Raw genomic sequence first — 18,980 nt, forward strand, 5'->3', positions numbered from 1 at the left:
GACAACATTAGGCTAGCTGACTGAATTCCTTAGAAAACAAAGCAAACCCCAGTAAAACAAAATACCACTTACTTGATAAAATGTAAGACTTCAAACATAAATTTGTTTACCTTTCAATCAGAAAAATCCACTGCAACCAGGAGAAAGGGGAAGTGGGCTTAAACACTTCAGCACGAATACCTCTTTAGTTTTATCATCAACATGACCATAATTCCCCCCAATTAGAATTTTTAAAAATCTGTTAGGCTATGCAATTTCTCTTCAAAGTGGTATGTCTGCCAACACATAATCATGAAATAAAGTTTTCACGTAAGCGCTATTGAAAATTTTGCTTAAAACAGGTCAGAAAGGAAAGATTATTTCCCCAAGAGTGCTTACTGATGATGCAAATTCTGCCGCAAGCGTCCGAAGGTTAATTCACCCCTGAAGATACCCTACGGAGGGCAACGGGAGTTACGTGCGCTACCGCCTAACCGCAGTGCCCTGCCGCACCCCCTGCGAGGCACAGCCCGCCTTTCGGGGGAGAAGGGGCTCTCCCCTGCCCGGACGGGGCGAGCGGAGCCCGGGGCGAGCGGAGCCCGGGGCGAGCGGAGCCCGGGGCGAGCGGAGCCCGGGGCGAGCGGAGCCCGGGGCGAGCGGGCGCGGGAGCCGCCAGTGCCGCCCTCCGCGCACCAGGAAATAGCCGGGAGCTATTCCCAACCCTCGGCCAGCAACTTTCCACACCGCGCGAAGGAACGGTATTAAAATAAATACGTAAACACGAAGCCCCGGACACCGCTTCGAAGCCTGGGAGCACCCGCTATCTCCCAGGAAGGCGAGGGAGGGAGAAGGCAGCAACGCCGCCGACTGTCCCGGCACGGCGGCCGCTACGCGGGCGCTTCCCCGCGGGGACGAGGTGGACATTATTTCTGACCTATTTTCCGCGCCGCCGAAACGCTGTCGATAAACAGTCGACAAGGGCGGCGAAACGCTGCTCGGGGAGAAAACTTCCCCGGCCCCACGCCGCCCCCCGGCTGGGGGGAAGCGGCGGCAGGCGGGGGGGGGGGGGCGGCGTCCTCGGCCCCGCGGCGGAGGCGACCGAGCCCCCCGGGGCGGCCGCCACCCTCCCGCCCCGGCTGGCCGGCCCCCAGGCCGGACGGCGGACAGGCTGCCGGAGTTTCGCTGCCGGGGTGCGGGCAGGGGGTCAGTCCGACACAAGCAACTCCCCCGCCCGCCACGCCCGCGGCGGGCACAGGCCGGGCACGGAGGGGCGCGTTCGGCGCCCGCCGGCCCCAGCCCCGCGGGAGGGGCCGCGACAGCCGGCGGCAGCGCGTCCCGGCCCGCCCCGCCGCGCCGCGCCCCCTCGCCGCTCCCCCGCACCCACCTGGGACACAAAGGAGCGGCCGCCGCTGCCCGCCGCTCGCCCGCCGCTCCCCGCCGAGTCCAGGCCGCGGCAGCACCGGGATGGCGTAGCGCAGGCATCCGACGCCAGCGCCTGCTGCTCCCGCGGCGGGCCTGTGCCGCCGGCGCCCGCTCTGCGCTGGGCGGGGAGGGCGGGAGGGGGGGAGCGGCGCTGGGAGCCGACCGAGCGCCGCTTCCTGCTCCCCGGCGCCGAGGGGCGGCCGGTGCCGGAGCCTGGCGGCTGCCGCAGCCTCGCAGCTGCCGCCGGGGGGGCTGCGCCCGCGGCTAGGCAGAGGCCGCCGGCGGCGAAGCCCGCGGCCGCCGCATCCTCGGCTTCTGCGCCGGGCTCTGCGCGCCGCCTCCGGCTCTGAGGAGTCGCCCGCGCGGCTCCTGCGGCGGCTGCTGGGAGCCGGAGCCCCGGCTCGCCCCGCCGCTGCGGCCGGCTCGGGCTCCCCCTGCTGCCCCGCCGGGCCGGGCCGCGGCTCGGGCTCCTCCCGCGGCTCCGCGGGGCCGGGCTGGGGCGGCCCCGGCGGGCGGAGGGGAGAGGCCGGGAAGCCCCGGGGGCGGCGGGCGGGACGTGGCCCGCCCCGGGCTTGCCCCTGGGCCGTCTCGCCCCGTTCCCCCAGAGCCCCCTTCATGGCGCAGGCTGTAAGGCGGCGGAGGCCTCCCTCCTGCCGGCGGCCCGGGGCGACCGCGGCAGCCAGCGCTGCCCTCCCGGCACCCCCTGCCCTGGCCTGGGCACGGAGCCCCCGGGCAGCCGCCGCGGCTCGGGCTCTGCAGGCCGGTGCCGGGGGCGGCCCGCCGGGAACAGGCACCCCGGGCTCGCCTGGGGGCAGCGGGGGGCGGCGGGGCGAGCTGTGGGGCACCTGCTCCGGGCACCTGGAGGTAGCTGCTTTTAAGCCCTTTTGGGGAAAAAGTTCTCATTTCTGGACTCAGATGTTCCAGCAATATGCGGTAGCAAAGTACAAGTAAAGGGGCTGTAAGAGGCGATAATAAAACCGTCAGAGGAGGACAGAGCAGGAGAGAGAGATGCTGGGTACTACAGGCTTATTAACAAGTGTGATATGTAGCTGCAAAGTTAATTCCGAGAATTACTGAAAACAAAATGATGAGCTGTCTGGAAAAAAAAAAAAAAAATCCTTTTCTTGTTCCCCTTCTGTCTGCTTGCCTTCACTTGAAAAAAATATATCCTGGATGGGAAAAAAAACTTGCATAAAGACAGTTCAGACTCCAACTTGGTCTTCCCATCTGAAAGCCAAACTTAAGCCTGTAGCTGTTTTGCAGAAAGAGGAGTTACAAAGCAGTAGATTTGCTTTTCGTTTAGGGAGTCTTTCAGGCCAGTCAGGTAGCCAGCAATGTTAAATTTGATCTGTTAATCTTTGGATAGGATTCTTTCAGTAATTTTGTCGCTGATTGATTTAGCATCCAAAAATGCAGACAGAAAATTAAGATTGTGAAAGCAGGAAGCCTGAGTGATACTGGGTTGGGATGAATGACAGAGGGATGAGAAGCTGATTGCCATGGGGTACCAAGACCAGCTTTGTGAGGTATCCTTGTGAGTTCCCAGCACCTGTTTCTTTCTGTAAAATCTGACTGAGATTGTGCTGATCACTGCTGGCAGAATCTTACTGCAGGCTGAACTCATGGGTATCTGGGAATTTAATTTTCATAAAAGAAATCTCAGTTCATGGGAGACTAATGATTTAAATGAGACTTGCATCTGATTTATCAGGACCATGTGAGTGTCTCAAGGCTTTTTAAAAAGGCAGTTTCAAAAGCATCGCTATTGATCCTTGAACCCAAAACCACATGGCTGTCATTTCACTTACTTACCCTTGGTTATTTCAGGATAGACTTGAGTAACTGCTTCGTGGTGCGGCAGAGTCAGTTCTGAAACACCAAAAACAATTATTAAAGCAGTTCATGCATGGCTGACAAAATGACCCACCAGGCCTAAACACAACACACCTCAAACTTCCTTGGCTCAGAAATACAGTGGGTTTGTACTAAAAAATGCTCAGCACTGGATAGTGCCTGTGGCTCTCAAGAGCTAGGTTTTGTTGAAAATGTTCTGGTTTCTGAATAGTCCAAGGCCAGGCTGACAGTTTGGATGGGCTTTATATATTTGCATAGATATATATGTGTCTGGCGCTTTTTTTTTTTTTTTGTTATATCTCCCCTGAACCTTGTCTGGACTTCTGCTTTTAGGAAGATATATCTTGCAGGCTTCTTTCCCATTAAACGGAGGAAGCATTTCTTGGCAACTGTCTTTTCTCCTGATACGAGCAGAAAACTGGCAGCTTGTTCCCATAAATGGCATGGCTCCCATTAGAGAAATCTAATCTGCTCCCTCACCAAAATCCGCTCGTGAAGATCTATCACCACTCAGCCCAGCTGCTGACCATGCCCTTCTTTTGCATGTGGCAGTGAGTACTGTCTTACGGGGTGGGTTCCACTGACCTCCCTGCATGTCTTTCTGTTGCCTCCCTGCTTGTTCACGTAAAGAAGGATGCTCTGACAGCTCTTCTGAATTAAGACTACCTTCTGGAATAGCAGTTCTCTCAGTCTCTATGCAAAGCTGCCCTCGTTTCCAGGAGATTTTTAAAGTTTGGGTGCTGTGCAGAAAAACTGCCACAAAATGGGTACCCTATTCAAGACTAGATGCACTGGTAAGCATTACAGTTTGGAGATGCCTATCGGGAGTTATGGATTATCCTCACTAATAACTAGCGTATAGAGGCCTAGAAGTAACTCACTGCTTAGGTTTAAGGCAGGAGACCCTAGAAGTCCACTACTGCAATTTGAGTTCTGCCAAAGCTGTCTTTCCCATGGGAAGTTAAAATAAACCCTAAGCTCATATTGCTGACCATTTTTACTAGTCCAGGATGTTGTTAAAAGAATAATTCAGTGGTTTATGGGTATGTCTGCATGGGTCAATACAGCACTAATAATGGTCTGTATCCTCCAGCTAGCACCAAACTCGTGCAGACTAGGAAATGAAAGCCGTGTAGCCACCAGAAGGTGAACTGAGAATCAGGACTGGGAACCCAGATGCGATGCCACACGAAAGCAACTGCACTGCTTCCAGTTCAGAGTGATAACCTGGGGATCTCTTGATGCTGCTCCAGCGTGTAGTATAGCAAGCACACTGTGGGAGAAAAATAACGTAGTAAAGGGCCAGTGAGGCAGAGTGGAGCTGAAAAAGTCTTGGAAAATTGGGTGGAGCTTAATCTTGATCCCTGGGAGAAGAAAACACAATGGATATTCTGGCAAGGAAGCTTGGTAACAGTGTACACACGTGGTTGGTGTATCAGGAGGCCATTTAAGGACAGTCTGGAGTAAATAAACTGAGCAAAAACAATTTTTCTGAGAAATCCATATAGTTGGGACAAAGAGAAAGGTTGAATCTCAGAAAAATTGCCAAAGAAGAAAAAGTTGGGCATAGCATAGGATGATAAAGATTGCTAGATTTTGAGTCAATGTATCGCAGGGATGGTTCATGTATTACTGTCTTTAGGATTTAAAATTGAGTAAGTATGAGTGGAGAAACGATTCCTGTCAGAGAAGCAGCTGTTGATTGTGCTTCTTTGCTGTCAAAATATGGAAAAATGCTGAATGAACGTTCAACTGATTGCTCAATGAAAATAAAATTCTAGACAACTGCCAGATTTGGCTGTGTGCCCCAAATGAATATCCAGATATAGGATACACAGCACTAAGCATGTTCATTTTCGGATAACAGATTTGTGTGGAACATCCTCTGCAATGGCTTTAATCATAAGAAAACATAGAAACTAATTACATCTTGAGAACATTTTGATAACTGTGTGTTGAAAACAGCGACTGAAAAGATATTTTGGTGTACTGCAAGGGATTGCAAAGTTCTCATTAGAATATATAATTACAAAATCATTATTAAACTAGTATGCTACTAAAATAGAAAGAATTACAATTGCAATGTTATTTTTTTACTTTACAGAATTTGATCAGTACAATCTGAAATTAGCTTTTAAACTTTATTATGTAATAACTGGATGCAATATATATTTATAGGATTCACAGAAGATTGGTTAAGTTACTTTTTAACAATTGTGATTGTTTCCTCATGTGACAAATAATGGGAGTGGTTTGGTCAATAGGGGATTGCAAAGCAAAAGGGGTGAAGAGTCGCGAATCACGTATAAAGAACAAACTAGTGATGGCTACAGAATTTAAAGGGTCAGCCTCCACTTGTCAGCAGGGGCTCTCTAAAGGCTGCTTAAAATGGGGAACTCGGTGCTGTAGCTACCTTCAGCTTGCATGCTGTTAGGTTGATGCAAAAATAAGGAACTTGCTTTTTTTAACACACAGCATGCTAACTGATACAGGGAACCCTTCAGACCACTGCTGTAGTCAGTGATTTCAGAGGAGGCAACAGGAATTTAGATTTAGATGCACTGACTTTAAATAAGGAACCTTCAGGAGGTGTCAAAGTGGCTAGATACAGGATTAAGTGAATGGACGCAGGTTAGGTGTTGGAAATGTGCAAGTAAAGATAGGAACAGAATTAATGCAAAGAGGTCAATTAATAAGAAGTTGAAGTTGGAGAGGGAGAGGAAATGATCCAAAGGTTGAAGTACATTTTAAAAGGGAAAAGGGAAGGAGAGAAACCACTAGAAGACAGCAACGTGAGGCTTGCAGAAAAATAAGATTTTAAATACAGCGTGTTAATTATCCCTCAAAACCAGGAGAAATAAGTATATGGAAGAAATACAATCCATAGGGTGTTGGAAAAAATACCTATAGTCAGTTAGAAATGCTGGGGAAGACAGATTCTAGAGAGAAAACTGCATTTGGTTTTGTTTTTCTTTACAAGTGTAATAAGAAAGAACTACAAGAGTCAAGGGCACAGCATGTGTGACATCAGTGTTCATCAAATGAAAGCCAATGAGGGAAGGAGATGTAAAAAAAATAATTCTGAGTCTCTTAGCTAGGACTTAATGAAAGTAATCTACTTGAAGATTTGCTTTAAAAACTCTAGTGCCAAGAGAGGCTACAGAAGATACATTTGCATTAGCTGTCATTGCTATTTAGCAAGTTACGATGTATCAAACCTAAATATCTCAGTGCAGTAATACTTCATAATCATGTCGACATCTACCAATTTCATTTCTCGTCCTTTTTGGGAAAGTAGCAATAGGAGCTAATTACACCTTCCAGAGTGCTACAGCAGTACTTTCAGAGCGAGTTCTCTTAGACAGCGATGGGACCGTAAGTGCCCTGTTTGCAGGGTATGGGTACGCTCTTCCGTGCAGTCTCTGAAAACAGTTTTCTCCAGGTCATTTGCTGGCCCTGTCATGGGAAGGATGTGGCTCTCGTGTCTCTGGCCTCAGCTGCACCCACACTGAAATTTCCCCCTCCGTCTCGGTGACACCCAGGGCCAGGTCCTGCTAACACCCATCTGTGCAGGAAGCACTCTTGCCTGTGGTCAGGTCGCGTGTCAAATTATTTCTGCTTGGACCCTACTGACCTGGCTGTTGGAAGGATATTCCATAGCCTAGCAGGTCCCACCTTAACACTAAGTATTTCTTCATACTCAATCACATTCTGCTTTGTCTTAGGTTGTGCTTAGCATTAACAGTTCTCTTATTACAGTCTACGGTGAGTACTATAGATACTGATGTTCCCACCAGAAATGACTTTATCATGTTGAGCTGCACAAGTTTAAGACTACCAGCTCTTCCCATAAGACAATTTCACTCCGTAACTGATGGTATCTGAATTCTTTCCAATTTTCTGTAGTATTCATGTGGAGTAAAACACAGTATTCGAGGTATAACCCTGCTGGTGCCACTTTGAGAGAGACCACTGTACGTACCGATGGCTCAGTCTGTATATGCAAGTTAAATGCACCACAACTTTTTAATTTGCATTTCGGCAATATCAAATGAGATCTTCATGAACAATTTTCTATCCATTACCAACTCTGCGATATTTTGGAGTATTTTCTCTCTTGTTGTATTTGCTTGTATTTTTCTCAGCTCAGTGTTAGTTTATTTTTGCCAGTCATATCTCTAGTCTCTCTGGAGCGATTTTTTCTTTGTGCTGATTGTTTTTCTTAATTTAGCTATCATTTCTAAGATTGATTAATGTATTGTTTGGTTTTGCTTCTGAAATACAAGTGAAAATCATTAATTAAGACCAAACCTAAAAACAATGGTTCAAATATTCAACCAGATGCTTTTTCCCAACTTTCTATGTTTCTTTTTATCATTGTCTTTTGTGTACAGTATCTTTTCTAGACTTCTGTCTAACTATGTAGTATAAGATTTACTGTAACTCTTTTCTAAATGAGAGTATATACTTCTGAGAGCTGGGGAGCCCAGCAATACAATAAATCCATATGGATTTATTCTATGGCATGTGATTTATGGTTGAAATGAGCCCTCAGCTCTGATAATAAGCTTGGAAAGAGGCAAGCGGGAAAGAGGTATGGTGTAACAAGCATGAAGAGAAGAAAAACCTTTTGGGACTCAACCATGTTTTGCTCAGTCCTTTGCTCTGTGTTTGCCAAGGACATACAGTCATGTGTGCCCTGAGGCCAGGGCTTGAAGAACCTGAGTCCTGTACTGGTTTGTTACAGGACTGGTACAAGAGGTCCCCACAGTTGCAATTGCAATCGCAAAACAAAAAAAGACTTTACTGAGATTCGGAGGTGAAGTAAAGCATAGGCCTCAGTTAATTACTTAATTTCTTGAAAATGCAGCTCTGTTAGTGGAAATGTGTTAAGAGCTTTGTGTACCTTTTTGGTGTCCAACTTCTTTCAGTCAACAATGAAGTTTCTAAAGCAAGGGAGTAACAAGATAGTTTGTAGATAATCTCAAATCTATGATATTGTTGATTTTAAAATGTGTCAATATGAGGTTTTACATGCAAACAACTGATTTTTTTTTAATTTAAATTGTCATATTTTATATGTAGTTAGAATATGAAAATCTGTCAAGTTTACAACCTCAACTGTTAAAAAAAATGCATTGTGGCAGAATTTAAATCATGTCGCACAATTTCAGGACTGTACGGTGACTTATCATTTAAATCTACCACGCCTGTACCTATATTTTGGATTAAAAAAATCGTGTCTTGAGAGAGAAACTATTGCTTAAATAGGACCTTCTGAAATGCTGGGATTTTAAGATCCTAATGATCACAACAATTTGAAAGGTATGAAAATGGAAATTCACAGGTGAAATGTCATCCTGAAACAACTGAGTCAAAAAAGACACATTTTTTTTCTACTATCAGGCAAGCATTTCAACAGACTCAGTGGAAATAAAGAGCTTTTGCAATAAAATATTGTCTTTTTCAGGGTTACTGAATGAGAAAAAATATTCTGAAGGTCTCTGGCCTTTGCATAGCATTAAATGTCATTACAAGATGAAAGGGAAGTTGCATCTGAGGGCAAATACTTTCATTATTGCTACAGATGGTCTACTTTCAAATTTCCCTAACTAACTGTTGAAGTCTTCTTGTCTCTAGTGTGACTCTGAAAGTGGTTTAGGTTTCACTTGCCCTGGAGAAAAGTGAGTATAAGGTTGGGGAAAAAAGGTGATGCTGTGTCGGGGTGGGCCACCTCGTGTCTCCAAGAGAAGAACATTTATTCATTTTTCTTTTCAGCTACCTCACATATGAGCTGGTTCAGGTATCTGCTGAAGTGGAAAGCTGTTAAGACTCATTTTATAAAGCAGGATGAGCAAGAACATCACAAATTCTACTCATGACCAAAAGTCATACAAATACTACTGCTTACAAATACAGAAGAAAAAGTGTTTTGCAAGTTATTTTTCAAATTTATGCTACCATATTGCTTCAGACAGTTCTGACACAAAATTAATTTTGCAACTAACTAATAAAATGGAGGAAAGGTCCTTGTCCTTTACCATGTCTGATACAAAATATTTTTTTCCTCATTATTTTATTATAAATCTCACATTATCTGGGATTTTAAATGCCACATTTCCCAGAAATATGAATATAAATACACAGTCTTAGGTGTGTTAATTCTCAGTAAACCAGATGTCTCTGCTCGTATGCCTATAAAAATAGGGTGGAAAACATGAACCCCAGAAGCTGAGAAACCTACAAAACGAATGAAACCTGTCCGTTAATTCAGCTTTTTAAATTGCCAGATCTTTTCGATGATTGAAGTGGTACTATGGAAAAAATAAGATACTTTTGCAAGTAACCAAAAGAGTTCCAGGCAAGATTATGGCTTTTACTATCATCTAGATGAGACAAGAGTAATTGGTTTTCTGCCTCTTTGCGGGTGCCCAGACATTGGGTCTAAGCAGCTCTTTATATTTTCATCATAGCAGGTGGAGCTGAAATGGGCAGTACCTTGGCTTTCCCCATCCTACTCCCTATCCAGAACAACAGAGCCAGCAACAGGTGTCTGTCTGTACTGCTGGTACAGACCCAAAGCAGGCTGCCATTAGCCTCCCAGAGAATAGGTAGAAGGAGATAAATGAACCAGAAGGGTTCCTGCAAATTGTAGTACCTCAAGGTAAGTTGCAGATTACACACACAGCTCATCACATCCAGGTGTTTCTAGATGTGTTCATTTCTTTGCAGACATCATGCAGTTAGTCTTCGGCATAGTATAGTCTGCATTAACAGATCTTTTCCTGAATGCTTGCAAAACTACGCTACCATTGTATACACAAGCCAGACACCAAAAAAGCTTATTCTGCCACTGCTAAGTCAAATTAACTGTTGCTAAAATCAGATCAAAATGGTGGTTTTTTCACAAGTTGTTGTACATCCGTCCTGTGCACTGGTATAGCAACCCAGGAATAACACCATGCAACTACTTAGCTGGAAAATGACCCCAAGATACAACTTTGGACCAAAGGGAGAAAGAAAAACATGGTTTTAATTCTTCAAAGCGCAACACTGAATTGTCCAGTATTAGGTCTACACACTTAGCGGCTTATAACAGTGTGAAGGCAACTGGACAGGTGGGCAAGAATTAGGTAAAGAGGATGCCAGGAGGATGAACCAGGCCACAGGCTCTACAGTGCTGTGAGCAATGAGCCTCATTTAATGAAGGGTACATGTTCAAAACTGGGATGTCTCCAAAGATACATCCCAACCTCTCCTTCCATGCAGCCCCCCATAAAGGCTGATCAGATCACTCTCGGTTCAAATGATCTCTTCCTCAATTTGGACAAGGAAGAACGTAAGTGAGCTTGAGGGAGAAGAGAAGGGGAAAATGATCATCACCATGGGCTATGATAGGCTCACCCATATTTGTTTTCTACAAAGAATGCAAAATTTGTGGGTGGGTTTTGTCCTACAGTCCCTTGCTGCTGCTGCAGCAACAGTCAAAGGATGTTTTCCCCACGCTACAAGCCAGCTCTGCTCAGCCTTTATTCCTTGCTCATGCTATTATTCTGCTTATAGTGGTGATGGGAAAAACCTTCCTGCACACTGGTAGCAGACAGTGCTTGAATGCAATAGTATCTTTTAATGGAAAGCATTAATGCAAAAATAAAAAGCTTCATGGACCACACCCCAGCAAAGAATGACTTACTGTAACTGTCCTTAGAGACATTTCCATACTTGAGGTATGAAGACATTATCCCCTAACTGCTGCTCTTACTCACCCTGTTCCTGGACATTAATAAAATATAGCTCTTGGATCATCAAAAATTCCAATGCCTTTCTGAGTTTCTTTGATACAGAAAGTGTCTCACTATCACTGCAACTCAATATCTAGTTGTATGAGAAGACATGGGAAGGTTTTGCGGGCACAGGTGGATGGCTTCATTTCTTAAGTAAGATCTTTCCTCCATGCTCATATCTGAGCAACACAGTATTTATGAAATTGCAGCATATTGAAAAGGATTTAGAACAGTTACTTACTGCTCTTCCTGCTGAGATCTAGACCCTATCATTACCCTAATTTATATTTTTGAAAGATAATTTACAGATAATTAATAATTAACTTTCCAGTTGCTTTCCTGGGGAAAACAATTCTATTACAAAGTTTCACAATATGCAGAAATTTTACTGTCTCGGAGATTCAGCTAGCACAATGGATTCTTTTTTAGGTAAAAGTCATTACTTCTCAGTTATGGCTGTGTACTGCAAGTAAGGAATTGCATTATACCTTTCCAAACTGTATTTTCCTCTACCAGGTTCACATACAACAGGATTGATTCCTTCAATGTTAGTGACATGCTTCAAAGAATGAGGTCAAAATAATGGAAAACCAGGATGCGACAAAGTTACACACAACGCTTTCATAATTTCTCAACACAGTCAGACAGCTATTTCACTCACATTGAATGCCTGCAAAAATGCTGAATTTAAATACAAGCCAGGTGCACCAGTGAACTATAGTCTCATTGACTGAGTTTCAACACGTTAGTGATAAGCCTGAGAATTTAAATACATACAGGTGTTCCTTATCGTCTTTGCTGCAACAGACAATGTACCTTTGACAGCCTTAAGTATTTGGTGGCTGCAAAGCTGTTTCTTTGTTCGAAAAGATACTGTGAAGAGGAAAACATGCCCAGTATCCAAACAAGAAAGCAAACAGCCCCTTTTGTTGTCAGTCAGCCAGGATCACATTCCACCACGGTGCTCTGAGCACCACTACGCTGCCACTTGTCCTGCTGGCACATGTCAGGACAAGGCATCTGCAATGAAGGCAGCAGATGGTTCTTTGGGTTGCCTAAAACCAGGGTTGGCACGGACACATCATTTATGACGCTGCTAAGAGAGAACAAAATATTGGCATGCACGTAATAACAGATCTCTGGGTAATGAAGGCATCCTGTATCCCTTTAATCCATTCACACAGAACAGTAGCCCCCAAGTTTCTGAATAATGTTTTTTCTATTAATGTGTGTGCTTGTTTCATATCTGGTGATACATATGCATTCGGTCCATAACTCATCCATTTAAACCCAGTTAAAGACAACTGTTTGGGGAATATTTCAGGTTTTGACTATGCTTGTGGACAGCACAGCACGAGCTGCCTTGAAAACATCTGTGACTGCTGGGCCAACGATTGAATTGCCAACACTCAATTCACGGCCAATTCATTTCATTCTGTTTTGGCAGGCTCCACAGAGTGAAAGAAACACATTTCTGAGCAGCGGTTGTCACAATGGTTAAACCCCCCAAAAGTTTCAGCATTGCAGAAATTTCAGGACCCCACTGCTGCTTGTAACCCATTTTCACTGTGATATTTCCAAAAGAAAGCAGTGAGAGAGAGAAGAATACAGACCTTCAGTGTGCCTTCCCTGCCACATCAGCCTGAGTTGTTCCGGGAAACGTTTCCAAATCTTAGACCATTTCTGTTTTAATGCTCACAATACTCTGGCTGAGAGCACTCCACAAGTGTTAACCTAGAGCAAGGCAATGAATGATGTTACCACGGGTTAGAGAACGTGCACTCTCTTAGCTGAATTGCTGTTACGGCCAAATGCAGATACAGAGTGCTGATATCGATCACTGCTCTTACATTAATGATGTGAGCCTCTGCAGTGGATCAGGCCACCATGCCTTAAATAATCTGCAATTAGTATTAAATGACTCTTGGTGTGCATTTTCACTTAAACTCCGAAGGGGAGGCCAGTTGGCAGAGTGTCTTCTGAGGAAGGAAGGAAGGAAGGAAGGAAGGAAGGAAGGAAGGAAGGAAGGAAGGAAGGAAGGGAGGGAGGGAGGGAGGGAGGGAGGGAGAAAGAAAGAAAGAAAGAAAGAAAGAAAGAAAGAAAGAAAGAAAGAAAGAAAGAAAGAAAGAAAGAAAGAAAGAAAGAAAGAAAGAAAGAAAGAAAGAAAGAAAGAAAGAAAGAAAGAAAGAAAGAAAGAAAGAAAGAAAGAAAGAAAAGAAAGAAAGAAAGAAAGAAAGAAAGAAAGAAAGAAAGAAAGAAAGAAAGAAAGAAAGAAAGAAAGAAAGAAGGAAGGAAGGAAAGAAAGAAGGAAAGAAGGAAAGAAGGAAAGAAGGAAGGGAGGGAGGAAAGGAGGAAGGGAGGGAGGGAGGAAAGGAGGAAGGGAAGAGTAGGAGAAAGTTTTCAGTTACTTTCTTTTCAGAGCTGATGATCCCTTTAGTCCTACTGTGTAAGGTCCTCTTCACTTTGGAGTGAGGTGGTCAAGAACACAAGGTTTACAAAAGAGAACACAGACCCAAATATATATGGCCAGCAATCATTCAGGGAGCAGAAATTTTGTTCTTCTGTAAGATGTTTCTTTTCTTCTGCCTCTGGTTCCTTCTCAGTTCATCTTTTGGTATCTGCTTCTTGTAAATGGACCGAGTACTATGGTTTCTTGTATGCCTATGAAAAATTTGCCTGATGGATCCTATGCCTCTTGGCCTCTTTATTGGCTGCCATATGTGGAAATGGGTAGGAAGGGAAGCAGAAAACCCTTGTTTGCCTCCTGAAATACATGTTCCTTAAATTACCAATACTGAGCTTTTAAAAATGTTGAGGTTTTAACATAATAAACTATTGTGTGTCACATTAACCTTTTTCCCTAGGTTTTGAACCTTTAGGAATCGCTGTTTCCAGCTTACATCTGTAACACAGAAGCCACAAACATGATGTACTGCAAGTAGAAGGTGAGATTGTCATGACTTCATGAGCAAAACCACCAGGTAAGACAGGACAAAAAGATCAGAAAAGGTACCACAAAAACCCTGTGAGAGCGAGCAATGGCAGTAGTGCCAGCTATAGCACCTTGGCATTTCACTTAGCTAAGCCAAGGCACTGGAATACATGCACAAGTACCAGTTACTTAATTCTTCACCTCTGACGCCATGTCATCATGTGTAAATGTGCATGCACACCTACAGCATGCAGCAAGGATTTCAGTGGCCTTTTAAAAAAATCTGGCCTTTGAACTGTAGAAGGCTGAAGGTTTAATGCTTGGTGGAAAAAGGAAAGAAGATCGTACTGTAGTAAAATGACACGATCCAAATATTCCCCAAAATAGTGCTATGAAAATATGAATGACCCATGAATAACTGGAACGAACAGGATATTTTTTAAGCCATAATAGCTTTGTCGTTGTACTTGTGGGGTTGCAGCACTGCCTGAACAAAACTGAGGCTGGCAGAGGTGTCTGCGGCAGGTCGCGTCTCACTGCTGTTCCCCAGTGCCACTCCTGCTTTGTGGGCTTCGTTGCTGCAAGTGCCGGGTTAAAGGCTCATCTTCACACACAAAGTGAGGCACGGAGGAACCGCGTCGGGTGCGGGCCCCGTAATCTAGTCATGGAAATGGAGCTCCTGCCCTGGCCTCCCCATGAGGGCTGTCCCTTGGGAGCAGCGGGCGCTCCCCATGGAGGGTCCGTCAGGGCAGCGCCTGGCAGCCAGGGCCCGTCCCACCGCCCCAGCCAGGAGCCGGGCAGCGGGGGCAGCGGGGCAGCCCCGGGCATCGGGCACCTCCCTGGGGACAGAAGGTCCTGGGCCGTGGGCAGGTGGGGGTCACCTGGGGGGGCCAGGCAGGGACAGCCGGGCCCCTTGGTGCCCTGGCACGAGCCTGCTGGGTGTAGGTGCTCAGCCCCCCGACCAGCAGCCCCCGGAGATGTGGGGCCCAGGCAGCCTCACCTCCGTTGGACTACCTCGTTTGGCAGCTCCTAATGATAAACCCAAGCTATTGGGAATAATAAGTTTTTCCATGATAAGTTACATTTTTCTTAGCATGCCTAAGATCCAGCAGTCATATTTCATCGGATGGCGTTTTCCAGCTTTATAGTTTAATACATGATAAAGCTCTTCTGAGTGTTTTATATTATTCCTTACGGAAAGGTATGCTAAACAGTTATACAAAACATACAGAAATTACTATATCCACTAAATTTCTCTTCTCACTTTTTATGGGTTATTTTAATTATTGTATTTGTTTTCTTATGGATCATGATCACAGTGTATTTTGAATTACTTCTGCTATAGAGCTTGGTCTCCATTAAGAGGAAAAGAGTTTATTTTATGAATACAGGAAGTGCATAGATTTTCAGCAACTAGAATATATTTTAAAATCCCCAAACTTCACAGTATCAGGAACAAATTTTACCCATGCCATAATATTGCTAAGTGGGATAAGCATAGTCTGAGTTCTTTAAAGATAGCTTTGAAGCATTGAGTACAGGTGAAAAAACGGAGAAATATATTCAACGATGTGTATTGTTGGTTTGTTCTAATATACGTCCTCCTGTATTGCTCTAAGTAAAACCTTGGGCCTGATTTTCTGGCCCACATGGTCTTGGGAGAAAGTGAATGGCAGCAGGAGGAAGCAGTGCAGAAATTGCTGGGTGACATACAGCACCTTTGAGACCACATCCAAGTAGTAAGTTGGGCATTTGAGCTCAGACACACACAGTAATTCTGGGACCTGGCCTAGTTTTTTGTTTTCATTTCAATTGCTTTGTTGTCTTTTTTCTCCCTTTTGACCAACAGATTCTGCTTTGCGATTTGCAAAGCAGCAACTGGAAACATGACTCTGCCCATTTTCTTATCTTATCTGGGCTCTGACTGCATTTAAATTATTGAGTGTTCAAATAGGCTGTGGTAGTGCAGAACCAACCTCTCGCTGAGAAGGATGAATGTGGAATCAGCACTTTGGAACAGGAGAATCAGCACATCTGTTGTCTGTTTGACACTCTGCATGTCCATAGTGTTCAGCATAACAATAGGAAATATTTAAATTGCAATAATTTGCTATGATGTATCTAAACGTTACTGGAAAACAACTCATTAGTTCTGCACCCCTCAGACCGTGAGGTACAGTGCTGTGGTGAGGAGCTCTGCACTGGCAGTCAGGCTTGAGGTGTTCTCTGCCTCAGACTTGGACGACATGCATCATTACGAAACCTGAAGATCCTTAATCGAGTGAGCTCTTGTGGGAAGTGAGGCATGACTAAAAGGATCAGAAGACACGCAGTTTACTTAGTTGAGACATTAATGTTTATAATTTGCTACATAAAATATTAGAAGTAGTATTTTTAAGGACAGAAGTGCAATGTATCCTCTCTATCATGTCCATTCATGCAGGAACAACTTACAGTGACAGGAAAAATGGTACGTTAAAATCACTTTTTCCCCCTAATTGCCCAGGAAATAGAAACTATTTGCTAATATTAACCAATAAATGGTGAAATTAATAGCATACAATCTGTTCGTAGCCTGATGGGGAATTATTTTGGAAAATTGTTTATCCAGGCCCATCGGTAACTACTAACAGTCTACTCTGTAGTACAAAATGGAATTGTATTATCGTGATGAAGATATTACCCCAAACAAAGTATGTGTTGCAACCAAATCCAGTGATGAAATTTTATCTGTGCTCCAGACCTTCAGCCCAGTTTCTCCTGGATTCAGTCTCCATTTGCTGAACAAGCCTAAACAGGTCAAAGCAGAAGAAACTAGCTTGGATTCAGCATGGTTAGGCATCCAGTACAGAGGAACCCAGAGCATGTTAGGATTTGTGCTCTGCTCTTCGTGTCGGGAGCCAGCTCAGACCTAGCTCTTGCACAATGTTGTCAGTGTTTGTATGATCAAAGCATTTTATGTCTAGATGGGAACACCATCACTGAAAGATGTGATCTAGCCCAAGTATGACCTATCCACACCGAACTCTGAAGACTACATAAAAGCTTAGCTGTGGGTATGTATCCTCGCCAAAATTTCTCTGCGCAAGAAGTCGCTATGCTCAGCTGCAATAGCTCACGTGAGGACTTCTCAATCCATTTCATTTGCAGTGACATGTATTAGCTTAAGTAATACAGTATTAGCATTGCATCTTTTTATTAGCCCAAACAATGCGGTGACTTAAACTGTTAGCTTAAACTATTCAAACAGTCATTGCTGAACTGGAACTTCTGGGTGAAATGTGAGGAGCTCTCTTGGCAGATCAGCAGGGGTGGGAGCAAGTGCAGAGGGTAGGCAGAGCAGAGGGCAGAGCACAGCGGTCTCATACACCGGGGCAGATGAATCCAAAAAGGGCACCATCCACAGCCTTAACCAGTAAGCATTTAAAAAAACCCAGCTGATCTGGTCTGAGACAGTTTAATGTAAATGTAGTTTTCCACAGTAAATAATTAATTCCATATGTTTCCTACTTTGTATTCTTTTCTTTGCCTTAGCTAAATCATGTCTCACTTTTTAAAGTGGAGTAAAGCTAAATGTCAGAAGAGCTTATTTCCAGATGAGTGATACAATTATTAACAAGCAAGTAATCAAGTCCTCAGATAATACACAATTCAGTGCATACCTTTGACATTTTGACTAAAAGTATAAAAAGTGCAATTAAATCAATGCACTTCCCTAATAGAGTTCTTACATCAAAATTCTGGGTGGCTAAGGTTAACTCATAATTATTTAATTCATATTTTTTTAAATTACACTTGATCGCTGCTATCTGTTTCTGCAGAAAATCATTAGTGCTCTTTAGTGAAACCGGTTACCTGTCACAAAGATTGTCCTATCTTATTAATAAAACTTTTCATGGAAACTTGTATATATTATAAATTTTGGAGGCAAAATTATATAAAGGTGTCATAAAGATAATTTGTAGAGCCAGTTTAAACAAGCCTCGATGCTGAATACCCTCACGTATATTTTATTCTCAAGATAAACCATACAATTTTTTGTTTCAGGTCCATGGGCACGTATTTCCTTTATGCTGAGAAGTCACAAAGAATAAATCACTGTTTGAGAAATAAATGTTTGGCTAACATGCTTTGTCCTCACCAATCATAAAGATTAAATTAAATTGCAAAGCTACTATAACTTCCATGAAATTCAGATTTCACAGATATGCATTGTCTTAAAATGTCAGAAAGATAATAGAGTCCAAGGGATTTAAACACCCATTTCTGTTTTGCCTCTCCATATCCCCAATTTTATTTTCCTATCATCTGGCACTTGAAGAAATTGGCACACTACAACAGTACTCCAGAAAAATATGTCATTTATGTACAATTACCCTTATGCAGTACTGCTATAAGCCACAGGTCCTGTTGGCCAGCTGAAATCTACTGAAATCACATACAAAACTCATCAATCTGGCATTTTAAAGTTAAAATTATTCAATAAGCCAGTTGGTTTTGAAATTTTAGTTTTCAAAAATCTAGTTTTCAAAACTAGAATCCTGCCAACCTTGTGGAGATGGTTTAATCTTACTCTCCTGATTAGTCTGGGTACATTCAATCTTCCTGATGTTTGTCTAGTGAAGTTTCTCAAGGAAACTTTGTCTTGTAAATCTGAATAGACTGATGGAGAATGGAAAACAATAATAGACAAAATGGCTATGAGACATGACAATTTGAGAAAATGAAGCTATTTCACTGTTTTCCAAATACTTAAAATGTTTTGGAAAGCCATCATTTAAAAATAGGCAGGCCTAGAAACTATAATTAAACAAAACCAAAAAATTATTAAGCCTAAAGTAGGGTTGTGTCTTTGCCTTCATTACTATTTAGAAAGGTTTGATTGTTAGTGTTACAATGGCTGAAACCTGATTTTCCCATAGGAAGAATACATTATCAGTAGACAGGTAAATACTGTGGCTCTTTGTAGCTGAACTATCTTTTTCTGCCGGCAGCTCCCTTGTGCACTA

This window comes from Pelecanus crispus, chromosome 3 (genome assembly GCF_030463565.1).
Source record: "Pelecanus crispus isolate bPelCri1 chromosome 3, bPelCri1.pri, whole genome shotgun sequence".
NCBI lineage: Eukaryota > Metazoa > Chordata > Aves > Pelecaniformes > Pelecanidae > Pelecanus > Pelecanus crispus.